This window comes from Protopterus annectens, chromosome 4.part1 (assembly GCF_019279795.1).
Source record: "Protopterus annectens isolate FY-2018-M chromosome 4.part1, PAN1.0, whole genome shotgun sequence".
NCBI lineage: Eukaryota > Metazoa > Chordata > Ceratodontiformes > Protopteridae > Protopterus > Protopterus annectens.
The window spans coordinates 920,972,301-920,987,122 of NC_056734.1; positions in this window are offsets into that span (position 1 = coordinate 920,972,301).

The following is a 14,822-nucleotide window of genomic DNA, read 5'->3' on the forward strand; positions in this document are numbered from 1 at the left end:
CCTGCCCTCCCCACCCTTTACCCACTACATAATCTGAATAGAATGTCATTGTTTAAACAAAGAAAAGAAGAAAAGAAGAAAAAAAAAGATAAAGAAAAAATGTATCAAATTACTGACCTTACTTCTCCTTTTCAGAAAGAGAAACAAGTTGAATCACAACTTGCCATTACATCTCCAGGTATTTTGACTAGTTATGAAACAAAACATTTCTTTGCACACAGAGAATAACTTTGATTAAATCTTTTCAAAATATTTGTTGCTTCTTGGAAATGCAGGAACTATATTTAAAAAGATTAATAATGAAATAAAATGATGAGAGAAAAAACATAGAACAAATTATTTGTGTTTTAGTCTCTTCTTCTTCTCTGAAGTCTTCCATGAAGTTTAAGTTGCCAGTCTCTTTAATGAAGGACTAGCCCATTCCATTTCTTCTATTTTATCCAAAATCTTATTTTTTTTTGTTAAACAGTAAAGCAGAGTCTAAGTCATCGAAAATTTTAGGACCATCAGGAAGGAAGATTTTAAGCTTGGCAGGAAACAGAAGGTATGTTTTAAACTGTGCTTTTTAAGCTCCCTTATTAGTGGCAGAAAAACTTTTCTTTTAGCTATTACCATGGAAGAATAGTCATTGTCAAAACGCACAGTTGTCTCATTAATCTTAACAGGAGCTTTAGCCCAAGCAGATTTAAGAACCATCTCTTTATCAAAAGATGATAGAAATCTAACTATAACTGATCTAGGATAGTTTTTGTTAGAGTTAGTTTTAGCTATAGATCTATGTGCTCTTCGATACCAAAAGAGAATGCTTCTGGTAAGTCTAAAGTTTTAGGAGCCATGTTGTTAAAAAGAAGTAATATTGTTACCTTCAATATTTTCTGGCAGTCAAAAATCCTAATGTTATTGCGCCTAGATCTATTTTCCAGGTCATCCAGCTTTGTTTGTAAATGTGTATTTTGTTTCAGCAGAAACTCAATGTTGATTTCCTCTTCTTGTATTCTATTTTCCATGTCATTCACAGCTTCTTCTATGCCTGTCATCTGGATCTTCTGTTGTTGCAGGTCTATATGTAACAAGTCTATTTGTTTTGTAGTTTTTTCTATGAAGGTGTCTATTTTAGTATCCATTTTATCCATCTTAGCAGTAAGTTGCTGGATTATAATTATCAGAGACTGAAGTTCTTTCTTGATGCTGGAGTCTTGAGAATTTGTCTTACTGGAACTCATTTCAGACTGATAAACTGACAGGAAATTTTCCAAAGTGATTTCTGACAGGAGTATTAAGATTTCCTTTCTTTTTTAGATATAGTTCAAGAACTATATAAAACAAACATATTTAGAAAGAAAATTACTTCAAAAATTAATTTTTAAGTAATTAATTCCTGTCAGTGTAATGAAATTGGTGGAGCTGAAGAAATCTGCTGCTATCCTGTGTTCATCCTTGGCCACGCCCCCTTTTGTGCTGATTTCTGAATGCTAGCTAAGTGCAATTATTTTATGACACCAGTGGCCTAGCTTCTGTAGAAAGCATCTGAAAGATGCAAGTTTCAAACAGTAGTAGAAACAGTCTTGTTTCTTTTTTCGTGTTCAAACTGATCTCTGAATAGTAGCCAAGTGTGATGGTTTTCTCGCCTGCTAATAGCTCTGTAAAAAGGCATATGTTTGATACAGGGTTCAAACATGAGTAGACAGTCTTCGGTTCCTTTAGTTTTGTAGCCTACATTGCTCATATAAACTCAGAAAGCTGCTAGAATAACACAGTTTGCATTATCATGCATTTTCTGAAGGCTAAGAAGTCTGAGCTGAAATATATGTCATTCCTTATCCAATAGATGAAGATACATCTATTGCATTCTCACTCATACCTTTAACCAACAATATCAACTGAGCTCCATATGTTAAATTATTATATGGAGAACTTTCTTAAAAGAGATATGAAATTCTATATTATTCTATTATTGTTCTATAGTATTTTATATATCAGGATGGAATGTTAGTAGTGTAAGCAATTATTATGTTGACTTAGAAAATATCAATATTTAATTACCCTTAAGAGATCACAAACATGTCAGATATGTCATTTTGGATAAATTAAATGCAACAGAGGAGGATACACTAAATAAGCCAACAACAAATAGATTATTACTAAAATAATTTGACTAAATGGACTCTCGGAGACAATGAGTGATTACCAATGAAATATGAATTTACTGTAGGTGTACTGTCTTCCTTTACTTTCCCACTCTTCAGCTCACCAACTTCAACTTACACTTATGAAAAGACATGACTTATCAGTGGTATCCTGACTCTGAGTTGAGGTGCCCTGCATTCTAGTGTGCAGTGTTTTTACATATTTATAGATTTACAAAGCACAGTCTAAGAATGAACTATGATCACCCTGACAATTCCCATCCTGCATAGGGCACATCCCGCTTTCAGAATGGGTAATCACATCAGGTCTAGAATGAATATGAAGGTACTTATATGGTAATCAAGACTTACCTTAGGTAAGCATTAATCAAATAGTATTTAGAGCATCTTAGAGAGTTCTCGGGGCAGTTAGAATACTCTTAAGCCTCTCCTCCCTTGACCAAAAACGGATATTTCCCTTCCCTTTCTTTCCCTTGTTTTAAATCAGTACTAATAAAAGAAATTCAGTAAACAGAAATAACATTCAGTAGTCCGTCTTGTACATGACTCGCAATCCATTAAACAAGTCAGTAACTAACATCACTTTAATAAACATTATAAAGACAAATTAGAAATAATTTAAATTTTCTGATAAAGCAAAAAGTTAACAATAAGCTATTTTAACTAAAAGTATAAAAGCATTTCCATTTTTCCTTGCATGTATGCATTTCTACTTATATTATAGTGTCAGTAGCTGTCTTTGAAATCTGTACAATACTTCACTTCTTCAAATCATTCCTTTTCAATTCAGGTTTTGTTTTGTCAAAACATCAACTTGATATTTCAAGGGCACAATTAATATTTAGACTGATGTTTCAAATAAATAACTTGTCAGTTGCCAATTGAGTTAGTTTAGAATGTATGGTTAGTACAAATATAGCATGTTGCAAAAATATGTATTTTTTCATGTGCTCTAGAGACTGTCACGTGCAAGTGACATATATAATGTAGCATATATAGAGCAGATAGCTTATGGATTCAGGTTGTTAAAGTAAGTTATGTTTATTAAGCAGGCAGTTTCATTTAAATTCACAAGTAATTTGGGGACATTTCAGTTGAGTTTCCAGGAATGTGTAGTCCAATGTGAGTAATTGAGTCCACTTTTCCTCATAAACATATGTCACAATTCATTAAATAAAACAGAGTCTAACATCTGTCTAATAATCATTAGTTTTATTGGCCACTAGGGATCATTTCCATAACTCCTTCATCTTCCTCTCTTAAAACCTAGTTGCCGCGTGGTTTGAGCGTCTTTTCAGGCTTGTTGGCTGTTGGTGAAGCACCCTCCAAGAGGAAAAAACGCTGAGAGAAGAAGGGAGCCACTTTTGAGATTTTAAGTATTTTTTCTCTGTTTATTTGCTAAGTTTTTCTGCATAGCTGCCTAGCTTGAGCATTTTCTGGCTTGTTAAACTTGATTTCTGTATTAGTAGCTGTATTTAGAGCACAACCAAAAGCTGTTTGCTGAATTTCCTGTTTGCACTTAATTTTAAATCATTTTTTTCTTAAAACTTGCATATTTTCTGTCCTTGACCTAGCACTCTTGTGTGGGGTCATTTACTGCACTGTTATAACTTGATATTACTTGTGAACCTCTGCTATCTCTGTAAAAAACAAAAACAAAAAAAAAATCTTGCTTTTTTCCCACTTTTCTGAGAGTTAAAAAAGTTCAGTTACAGGCTTGCTGTTCCTGAACTGTTTGAAAGTTTCTGTGAGGCCATTTTTGCTTGGGCTGAAGGAGGGGCTCTGTGTTCATCAGTGGCAGTGACTAACATTGAGCAGCTTCCCTGCCCCCCGTAGAGGTGGTTACTGACTTGAAACTGTAGTTTTATTGGCCACTAGGGGTCATTTCCATAACTCCTTCATCTTCCTCTCTTAAAACCTAGTTGCCTCGTGGTTTGAGCGTCTTTTCAGGCTTGTTGGCTGTTGGTGAAGCACCCTCCAAGAGGAAAAAACGCTGAGAGAAGAAGGGAGCCACTTTTGAGATTTTAAGTATTTTTTCTCTGTTTATTTGCTAAGTTTTCTGCATAGCTGCCTAGCTTGAGCATTTTCTGGCTTGTTAAACTTGATTTCTGTATTAGTAGCTGTATTTAGAGCACAACCAAAAGCTGTTTGCTGAATTTCCTGTTTGCACTTAATTTTAAATCGTTTTTTTCTTAAAACTTGCATATTTTCTGTCCTTGACCTAGCACTCTTGTGTGGGGTCATTTACTGCACTGTTATAACTTGATATTACTTGTGAACCTCTGCTATCTCTGTAAAAACAAAACAAAAAAAATCTTGCTTTTTTCCCACTTTTCTGAGAGTTAAAAAGTTCAGTTACAGGCTTGCTGTTCCTGAACTGTTTGAAAGTTTCTGTGAGGCCATTTTTGCTTGGGCTGGGGGAGGGGCTCTGTGTTCATCAGTGGCAGTGACTAACATTGAGCAGCTTCCCTGCCCCCGGAGAGGTGGTTACTGACTTGAAACTGTAGTTTTATTGGCCACTAGGGGTCATTTCCATAACTCCTTCATCTTCCTCTCTTAAAACCTAGTTGCCTCGTGGTTTGAGCGTCTTTTCAGGCTTGTTGGCTGTTGGTGAAGCACCCTCAAGAGGAAAAACGCTGAGAGAAGAAGGAGCCACTTTTGAGATTTTAAGTATTTTTCTCTGTTTATTTGCTAAGTTTTTCTGCATAGCTGCCTAGCTTGAGCATTTTCTGGCTTGTTAAACTTGATTTCTGTATTAGTAGCTGTATTTAGAGCACAACCAAAAGCTGTTTGCTGAATTTCCTGTTTGCACTTAATTTTAAATCGTTTTTTCTTAAAACTTGCATATTTTCTGTCCTTGACCTAGCACTCTTGTGTGGGGTCATTTACTGCACTGTTATAACTTGATATTACTTGTGAACCTCTGCTATCTCTGTAAAAACAAAACAAAAAAAATCTTGCTTTTTCCCACTTTTCTGAGAGTTAAAAAGTTCAGTTACAGGCTTGCTGTTCCTGAACTGTTTGAAAGTTTCTGTGAGGCCATTTTTGCTTGGGCTGAAGGAGGGGCTCTGTGTTCATCAGTGGCAGTGACTAACATTGAGAAGCTTCCCTGCCCCCCGTAGAGGTGGTTACTGACTTGAAACTGTAGTTTTATTGGCCACTAGGGGTCATTTCCATAACTCCTTCATCTTCCTCTCTTAAAACCTAGTTGCCTCGTGGTTTGAGCATCTTTTCAGGCTTGTTGGCTGTTGGTGAAGCACCATCCAAGAGGAAAAAACGCTGAGAGAAGAAGGGAGCCACTTTTGAGATTTTAAGTATTTTTTCTCTGTTTATTTGCTAAGTTTTTCTGCATAGCTGCCTAGCTTGAGCATTTTCTGGCTTGTTAAACTTGATTTCTGTATTAGTAGCTGTATTTAGAGCACAACCAAAGCTGTTTGCTGAATTTCCTGTTTGCACTTAATTTTAAATCGTTTTTTCTTAAAACTTGCATATTTTCTGTCCTTGACCTAGCACTCTTGTGTGGGGTCATTTACTGCACTGTTATAACTTGATATTACTTGTGAACCTCTGCTATCTCTGTAAAAACAAAAAAAAAAAATCTTGCTTTTTTCCCACTTTTCTGAGAGTTAAAAAAGTTCAGTTACAGGCTTGCTGTTCCTGAACTGTTTGAAAGTTTCTGTGAGGCCATTTTTGCTTGGGCTGAGGGAGGGGCTCTGTGTTCATCAGTGGCAGTGACTAACATTGAGCAGCTTCCTGCCCGCGTAGAGGTGGTTACTGACTTGAAACTGTAGTTTTATTGGCCACTAGGGGTCATTTCCATAACTCCTTCATTTGTCCTCAGAGGAGTGGTTTAAGGCAGTAACTTGTAGTTTATTGGCCATTTTGGGTCATTTCCGGTCTTTTCCAGCCCCCTGCTATAAAGCACGCTTTAGCGATTTAGCCCGATTTAGAGCGGAGCTGCCACTGTTGCACACTAGGGCAGCGCCGGTTAAGCAGGTTTAAACTATTCGGGCTACCTAAAGTCCACTCTTCAAATTTTCCCTTAAAACTACCTTCCTCGAACTATACTACTGATCTAATCAGCATATCCTATAATTAAAAAGATCATCTCTACTTGACTCCAAGTAGACTATTCTCTATCTGTTAAACGTAGCACTTGCTCCTACAGTACTTATTACCTTGATACAGCACTCTTGTCAAAGATAGTACCCCAAAAGGCAAACCCCATTTCTCGGTCACCCACGTCCCCGGAATCTTTTTTAAAGTTTTTTGTCTATTCCTTCTAGCATGTCGAGGATCAGTTGCTAGTGTCCTCTCCTGCTCAGCTGGTGAACCTGGGAATATTGAGGCAATGTTACAATTGCCTCATGTACACTGAACAACCCTCTCCTCCTCCCACAAAACACAAATACATGCGAGAGATGCAACTATACGGCCAAACTGGAGGCTGAGCTCTCTCAACATAGGACTGGCATGACCAGTCATGAGGAGAAGGTTACCACACACACTATAGACCCAGTCTCACATAGTACCATTACAACCTCAAATCATACACATAAACACACAAAGACATACTCGGAGGCTCCGATCAAAAATCTACCAAAACAGCAGAGGCCACCAAAGCAGACACCCAAACAACCACCACCTCAGAACACAACACCTGCAACACATAGACCTCACAGTCAGAGTGTCAAACAGTCACAGCCCTTAAGGCCAAACACAATGCCAGACACACTGGTCATTGGTGACTCCATAGTCAGACACACTGGCGTCCCGCTCACCAGACTGAGTAAGGAGAAGGTCACAGTAAGCTGCCTGTCGGCGCTAGAATCCGCCACATAACGCAAGCACTCAGGTCTCTCAACAGCAGGTACAAATATGACTCGGTCATTGTCCACACTGGTGTAAGCGACCTGAGGCGCACCTCCTTGGACTACATGAAAAGAGACATTGAGGAGCTCTCTGATTATGTAGCTCGGGCAGGTATGACCCTGACCTTGAGCAGTATCCTACCTTCACCAAGAATGATGCCACAATACAAAGATAAGATGATCAGCTTTAACAATTGGCTTAAACACTGGTGTCATTCAAAGGGGATCCAGTGTCTGTCTGCCTGGGATGACATGCTGGACAAGCCACGCTGCTTGCCAGGGACGGCTTGCACCTGTCACCCTGGGATTCGGATATTGGCAAAGGCTCTTGCCACCCCATAGCGCCTTTTTTAGGCAAGGCTCAAATTCTAAACCTACCACCCTAGAACACAAAAAATGAAAAAAACTAAGGGTAATGCTGCTCAATGCCAGAAGTCTAAACCTCAAAATGCACTTTCGAGGCCCTTCTCAGTATGGAGAACATCGATGTCTGTGCTGTGACAGAAACCTGGTTCAAGGCTCCTGACAGCACCCCAGCTATCAGGTTTTACCTCATATCATGCGTTCTGGCCCCAAAATCCGGACAATACCAAGAAAGGAGGGGGTATCCATATTCATCAAGGACACCCACACCTCAAGACTGGTGGCAACGATGCATCGGAGACCATCCAGGTGCAATTAACCATAGGCAAGACTGCTCTGCAAATTGTAGCATGTTACAGGCCACCCTCACAAACTCAGGAACCTCACATGGCCTTCCTGAAAACACTAGAGGGATAAATGTATCACCAAACACCATCATACTAGGTGACTTCAATTACCCTAATATAGACTGGGAACACTACTCAAGCCCAAACACCCTAGCCCAAAAGTTCCTGGAATTCATAAACTCAAATGCGATGGAACAACGAGTCACAAGTCCCACAAGAGAAGATAACATACTTGATCTCATCATCACGAACATGGGAGCACAATGTTCAACACCGGAGGTGTACCCCTCACTGGTGAGATCAGACCACAAACTAATCTCGCTGGAGGTCCTCATCCCACCCCACCTGAAATAAAAAGACCACAGTAAAGAACTTCTCAAAGCCGACTTCACACTTCTAAAGACTAGTGTGGTCTCCTTTAAGGCCCCCGAGTGAGGAAAACAGTACTCAAGCCGCTGAATCACTTACAAATGCCTTCTACCAGCACCTGCAGGACTGCATGGATAAGGCAATCCCAAGCAAAACAAAGACTTTTTGTACCAAAGGCAAGCGTCCAGTCTGGTGGACCCCAGCCATAAACAAACTCTACAACAAAAGGAGGAAGCTACTACAAGATAGAGCAAAATCCTTAAAAGGTAAGACACCCTTGATCACTATAAGTAAAAAACTAAGAGCTCTCATAAAATCATCCAAAGCAAATTTCGAGAGAAAAATAGCTAAAGACTCAAAAGACAATCATAAGGCCTTCTTTAGCTATGTTAGAAACCTTGGAGGAAACTCCCAGATATGCTCAGAGCTAGTTCAAAATGATGTGAAGATTACTGATCCTACAGACATTGCCAACATACTGGCTGACAGGTTCAGTGCAAACTTCTCCCCTCCCCCAAAAGGAGAGATATCTATACCAAATGATTGCAGCCCCCAAACATCTCCAGCGCCCAAGTGAGAACTGCTCTCTCCAAAGCAAAAACACAGCATCCATGGGACCTGATGGTGTCCCCGGCTGTGTGCTCCATGAACTCAATGAGGAATTAAACCCACAGCTAGGACAGCTGTTTAATCAAAGTCTTACCTCTGGATACGCATTACCCAGGAGTGGCGCACTGCAACTGTGGTACCACTTCACAAAGGCGGTGCCTCCACCGACCCTGGAAATTACCGCCCATTAGCTTGACAAGCCTTATCTGCAAAGCCATGGAGAGGATCATAATGGACCTCATAAATAAAGACATAGGGAATTTGCAGACTTTGGATCCAACCCAGTTTGGCTTTGTCAAAGGCAGATCATGCCTTTTAAACTTGGTTGACTTTTTCAAACAGTCACCAAAGCCATTGATGAGGGAAAGGCAGTCCATACAGCCTACCTCGATCTGGCTAAGGCCTTCGATACAATACCCCACTTTCGGGTATCATTGAAAAACTCATCAGCTTAAATGTCAACCCATACATCACAAGATGGGTTGCAAACTGGCTGAGTGACAGAACCCACAGGGTCAGAGTTGCTGGTGCCATGTCAGACTCAAAGCCTGTCACAAGTGGTGTCCCACAGGGCTCAGTCCTGGGCCCACTCTTGTTTGGCATCTACTTTTCTGAAGTACAAGCAAACACAGGAGGGTTATGGCTGACAAAGTTTGCAGATGACTGCAAACTGGGCGCCATAGTAGAAAAACACATCTGACACAGATATCCTTCAGAAGGGTCTCACAGAAATGGATAACTGGTGCCAGAGCCACGGCCTAAAGTTAAATGCCAAAAATGCATAGTCATACCCTTCAGGAAAACAAGGTTACCCTAGCTACCAAATAGGTGGCAATCCACTGAGCACAGAAGAAGTTATCAGGGACCTGGGGACCCAGGTTGATAGTAGTCTGTCATTCGACACCCATGTAGCTAAAGTAGTTAGGAAGACCTTCTACATTGCCCACCTTATCATGAAGGGATTCTCATCTAGATCAAGGAGGTCATAGTCTCCCTTTACTCATCACTCATCAGACCAATGATTGAGTACAATGCCCCATTCGGAATGTATCTGACCCGACACTTGCAGCAGCTGGAGAGGCCACAAAAGTTCCTCACCAAAAGGATAAAGGGTCTCAAAATCTGTCCTATGCTGCCCGACTGAAAGAACTCCAGCTCTATTCAGTCGCTACCGCTTGCTCAGAGGTGACCTTTGCCTAACATACAAGGCCATGTCAAACCCAGATTTGATGAATATGCTTCACCTCAAAAATCTAGATCCATCAGAGCCACAAGGGCGGAGACTTAAAACTTGACACGGCTATTAATAGGACATGCTGGAGGGATAGATTCATCACCCAAAGACTCCCTATGCTGTGGAACAAAATCCCGGTACATGTGAGGCAGAGCACCTCGCTGGCCTTGTTCAAGAGAAATCTTGACCAATGGATGGGAGATCGCAGATATACCCAGGGATTACCTCAGTGTCACTGCTCGACAGAGGCACAGCAAAATAATGGGTATAGTTCCCCATACTAAAGGGGTGGCATAAGCCACAAAGCGATGGGCTAGGCTTGTAAATGCCCTCGGCAGATAGCCTAGTATGAACCTATGAACCTATTATAAAGACAAAGAATAGTACTTTCCTAGCTCTTCAAACTTTCTGATATCGCATAATGCTGACAGTAAGCTATTTTAACTGGAAGACTAAAACATTTCAAGGGTCTATATCATATATTCGAAAATCCAAGATGTCGAATACCATATGTTTGAACTTGGAATTTCAAATATTGAATACATCGAACGCTCAGAATAGCAAATTTTTCCCAGGGAAAAAATTTGCTGTTCCAAGAAACATACACATCACAAGCACACCAAAATAAATAAACCACACACATACAGGTAACAAAACCCAACCCCACACTAAACCACACATACATTACTAACTATCCACTTACCTTAACCCGCACCCTAACCCTAAGGTCCATAACTCTCACATCACAGTGGAGGAAATAGCGAAGCCACGGAACAGCCCACCGAAATCTTGCCCTAGGTAAGATTTTGATGTAACAGGGTTTCTCTATTTTCAACATTCAATGGTCTGGGTTCGACATTTTGACATTCGGTGTTTTCTGTGTTCAGAATTTTGATATAGACCCCATTTCAATACTTCCTTGTGAATATATATTTTTACTTTTACTGTAGTGTCAAGAACTGTCTTTGAAATCCTATGCATAACTTCTTTCACGTCATTCATTTTACAGTTCAGATTATATTTTGTTAAAATGTCAATAGCATTTCAAGGGCACATTTAATATTTAAACTGATATTTTAAATGAATAGCTATCAGTTACCAAGTGAGTTTGTACAGAGTGTGAGTTAACTGCAAAGATAACATGTTGCAAAAGTAATATGTATCTTTTCATGCACTAGAGACTGACAATTTCAAGTAACATATAAAATGTAAATTTTACAGTGCAGACAGCTTGTGAAATCAGCATGTTAAACTGAGTAATACTTTTTAATCAAGCAGCTACATTTGAGTGCTCATGTAGTTTGGGAACATTTCAGTTGTGTTTCCAGGAATATGTAATCCTATGAGGATAGATCATAAAATATTACAAATAGTCCTATTATGTATTTAATTTACCTTGCTTAGGTTTTTTTTTTTTTCATTTTAATAACTAAACAACATTACTTTTTCTTATTATTTGTTATCTGTGAGGCTAAATGCACTTCGCAGGTTCACAGTGTCCTTAGAAACTGCAGCAGTTGTTTACTGTTGCTATGGCAATGCAAATAGAATGTGAAGAAAGCTTCACTTCTCTTGACCAACAGTACATTTTTCCCTCCTTTTTTTTATATATATATATATATATTTGTGAATACTAAAATGAAATAATTCAAAGGACATATGTACATGAATGGAACATTTCAGAGTTAATCACGAACATGTCCCCAATCTCAATAAGCATAACAGTGACTATCATTAATCTAATAAATATTGTAATAACAATAAAGTTCACTATTCCAATTAGTCTACCTTAAAATTAGACTATTTTGAACTATTATTTATCTATGTATAGATAGTGAGTTATTGAATATATACAGACTATATTAGTATAGTAAATAGGAGAGAATTTAGAAAGGGAGACAAGATGCAGTTAATATAATAATGAGAAAAGAGAGAAGAGATAAAGAAAAGAGAAAATTAAGAGAAAATACACATATACTATGTATGTTGATTTACAATATAAATATTGTATGTGCTATATAACCCTCCTTCTGTGAAAGAAAAGTACCCTGTTTTCCCATACCTGAGGTAATGTGAAAGCTTTCACGTGCCATCTATTTTCAAAAATATAGATAAAAATTCCAGTAGTTAGTTACCTTTGTTTTAAAATTCCAAGCAGTAAAATTGGTCCTTTAAAGTAATGTTAAAACAATTCATATCATAGTAGATGCTTTGAGAGATTTGGCTGTAACAGTATCTGTCTTTTGCTTCTTCTTTTTGACATCTGTCCAGACATTTGCTTCTTTTGTTCTCTTGAGAGAAGGTGACCTCCAATCCATATATTTTGGTAAAGTAATCAAATTATTAGTTTTAATAAATGAAGAGGCTTCCTCTAAGTCAGTAAAAGTCCTCATCTCGTTGGCATACAGTATTCTTATCTTAGCTGGATATGCAAGTTGTGCCTTGATGTTATTTTGTTTCAGAAACTTTATCATTGGTCACACTTTTTTCTTTTGTTCCATTATTCTAGATGAATAGTCGTTATCAAATCTTAACAGGCTCTGTTTATATTTTAGAGGTGCCTTCCTCTAAGCAGATCTTAAAATCAGTTCCTTGTCCAAGTATGAAAGAAATTTTATAATTATTGACCTAGGAGGAGAGTTTGAGTTAGTGGCAGGTTTCCCAAGAGCTCTGTGTGCCCTTTCAATGCCAAAGGAAAGTCCTTCTTTTAAATTTAAAAAGTCAGGATCCAGCTTGATAAAATGGAAATAATATCCTCACCATCTGTGTTTTCAGGTAATCCAAAAATCCTGAAGTTATTTCTCCTCTCCCTATTTTCCAAGTCATGTACTTTATCAACCAACCAGGTGTTTTGTTTAAGAAGCAGTTCTTTCTGTGTTTCCTCTACCTTAAGTCTGCTTTCTAAGTCATTTAGAGAAACCTCTATTCCTGTTATCCTTGTCTGGTGGTGTTGTAGCATTTCCTTGAGGGAGTCAGCCTGTTTTTGATTGCTTGTTTTAAGATCTTCTAGGTTCTCTTTAAAATCATCCATCTTCAAAAGACAACTCCTGCAGGGTAGATGCCATCTGTTGTAGTTCCTTCTTTAAGGCAACATCCTGATGAGAATTCCTTGAGTTGCTTATTTTAACAAGTGACTATATCTCCAAGCTTTTTGACAGGAAATTATTTGTAAAGCTTCATCAAACTTTCTAATTATGTAAATTAGACCTTTATCTATAAGATGTTATACAGTGAAGAAAAAAAAAGAATATTTTTTCCTGTCTTATTTAACTAGTTATATGGAGCTCTACACTGGGGATGCACAAACCAGTGCACTTCTTTGTGCCGGTCTCAAGCCCAAATAAATGGGGAGGGTTGCATCAGGAAGGGCATCCGGCATAAAACTTGGCCAAATCATTCATGCGGGCACCAGTAAATATTTACATACCGGATCGGTCAAGGCCCGCGTTAACAACAACCGCCACCAATACTGCTAGCCAACAGGGTGCTAGCAGAAATTGGGCTACTGTTGGCCGAAGGAGGAGAAGAGCGGGAAGGCATGGCTGAAGGCAGGAAGAGAAGAGAAAGGCTAGGACTGTGGCAGTGAGGGTCGGAACTTTGAATGTTGGCAGTATGACTGGTATAGGGAGAGCTAGCCAATATGATGGACAGAAGGAAGGTTTGTATATTGTGTGTGCAAGAGACCAGATGGAAGGGGAGTAAGGCTAGGTGTATCGGAGGTGGGTTCAAATTGTTTTATCATGGTGTGGATGGGAGGAGAAATGGCATAGGAATTATCCTGAAGGAACAGTATGCTAAGAGTGTTTTGGAGGTGAAAAGAGTGTCGGACAGAGTGATGTTTATGAAGCTGGAAATTGATGGTGTAATGATGAGTGTTGTTAGTGCATATGCTCCACAAGTTGGGAGTGCGATGGACGAGAAAGAAAAACTTTGGAGTGAGTTGGATGATTTGGTGATGACTGTACCCAAGTGTGACTGAGTGGTGACTGGAGCAGATTTCAATGGGCATGTTGGTGAAGGGAACAGAGGGAATGAGGAAGTGATGGGTAGGTATGGTGTTAAACAAAGGAATGCAGAAGGTCAGATGGTAGTGGATTTTGCAAAAAGGATGGACATGGCTGTGGTGAATACGTATTTTAACAAGAGGGAGGAGCATAGGGTGACATACAAGAGTGGAGGAAGATGCACACAGGTGGATTATATTTTATGTAGGAGATTGGAGGCTGCAAAGTGGTGACCGGGAAAGTGTAGTTAGGCAGCATAGGATGGTAGTTTGTAAGATGACGTTGGTGATCAAGAAGAGGAGGAGGAGTGTGAGGGCAGCACCATGGATCAAATGGTGGAAATCGAAAAAGGGTAATTGTGAGGTGGAGTTCAGGGAAGAGTTAAGACAGGCACTGGGTGGCAATGAAGAGTTACCAAATAGCTGGGTGACTACAGCAGAGCTAGTAAGGGAGATGGCTAGAAAGGTGTTGGGTATGATATCTGGACAGAGGATGGATGACAAGGAGACATGGTGGTGGAATGAGGAAGTACAGGAGAGTATACGGAGAAAGAGGTTGGCAAAGAATAAGTGGGATTATCAGACAGGTGCATGGCAAAGAGAGGTGGAAGGCTAAGGATAAGGCATATGAAGAGTTGTATGAAAGGTTGGACACTAAAGATGGAGAAAAGAACCTGTACCAATTGGCGAGACAGAGGGACTAAGCTAGAAAAGATGTGCAACAGGTAAAGGTGATAAAGGATAATGAGGGGAAACATACATACAAGTGAGGAGAGTGTGTTGATCAGATGGAAAGAGTACTTTGAAGGGTTGATGAATGAAGAGAATGAGAGGGAGAGAAGGTGGGATGATGTGGGGATAGTGAATCATGAAGTGCAA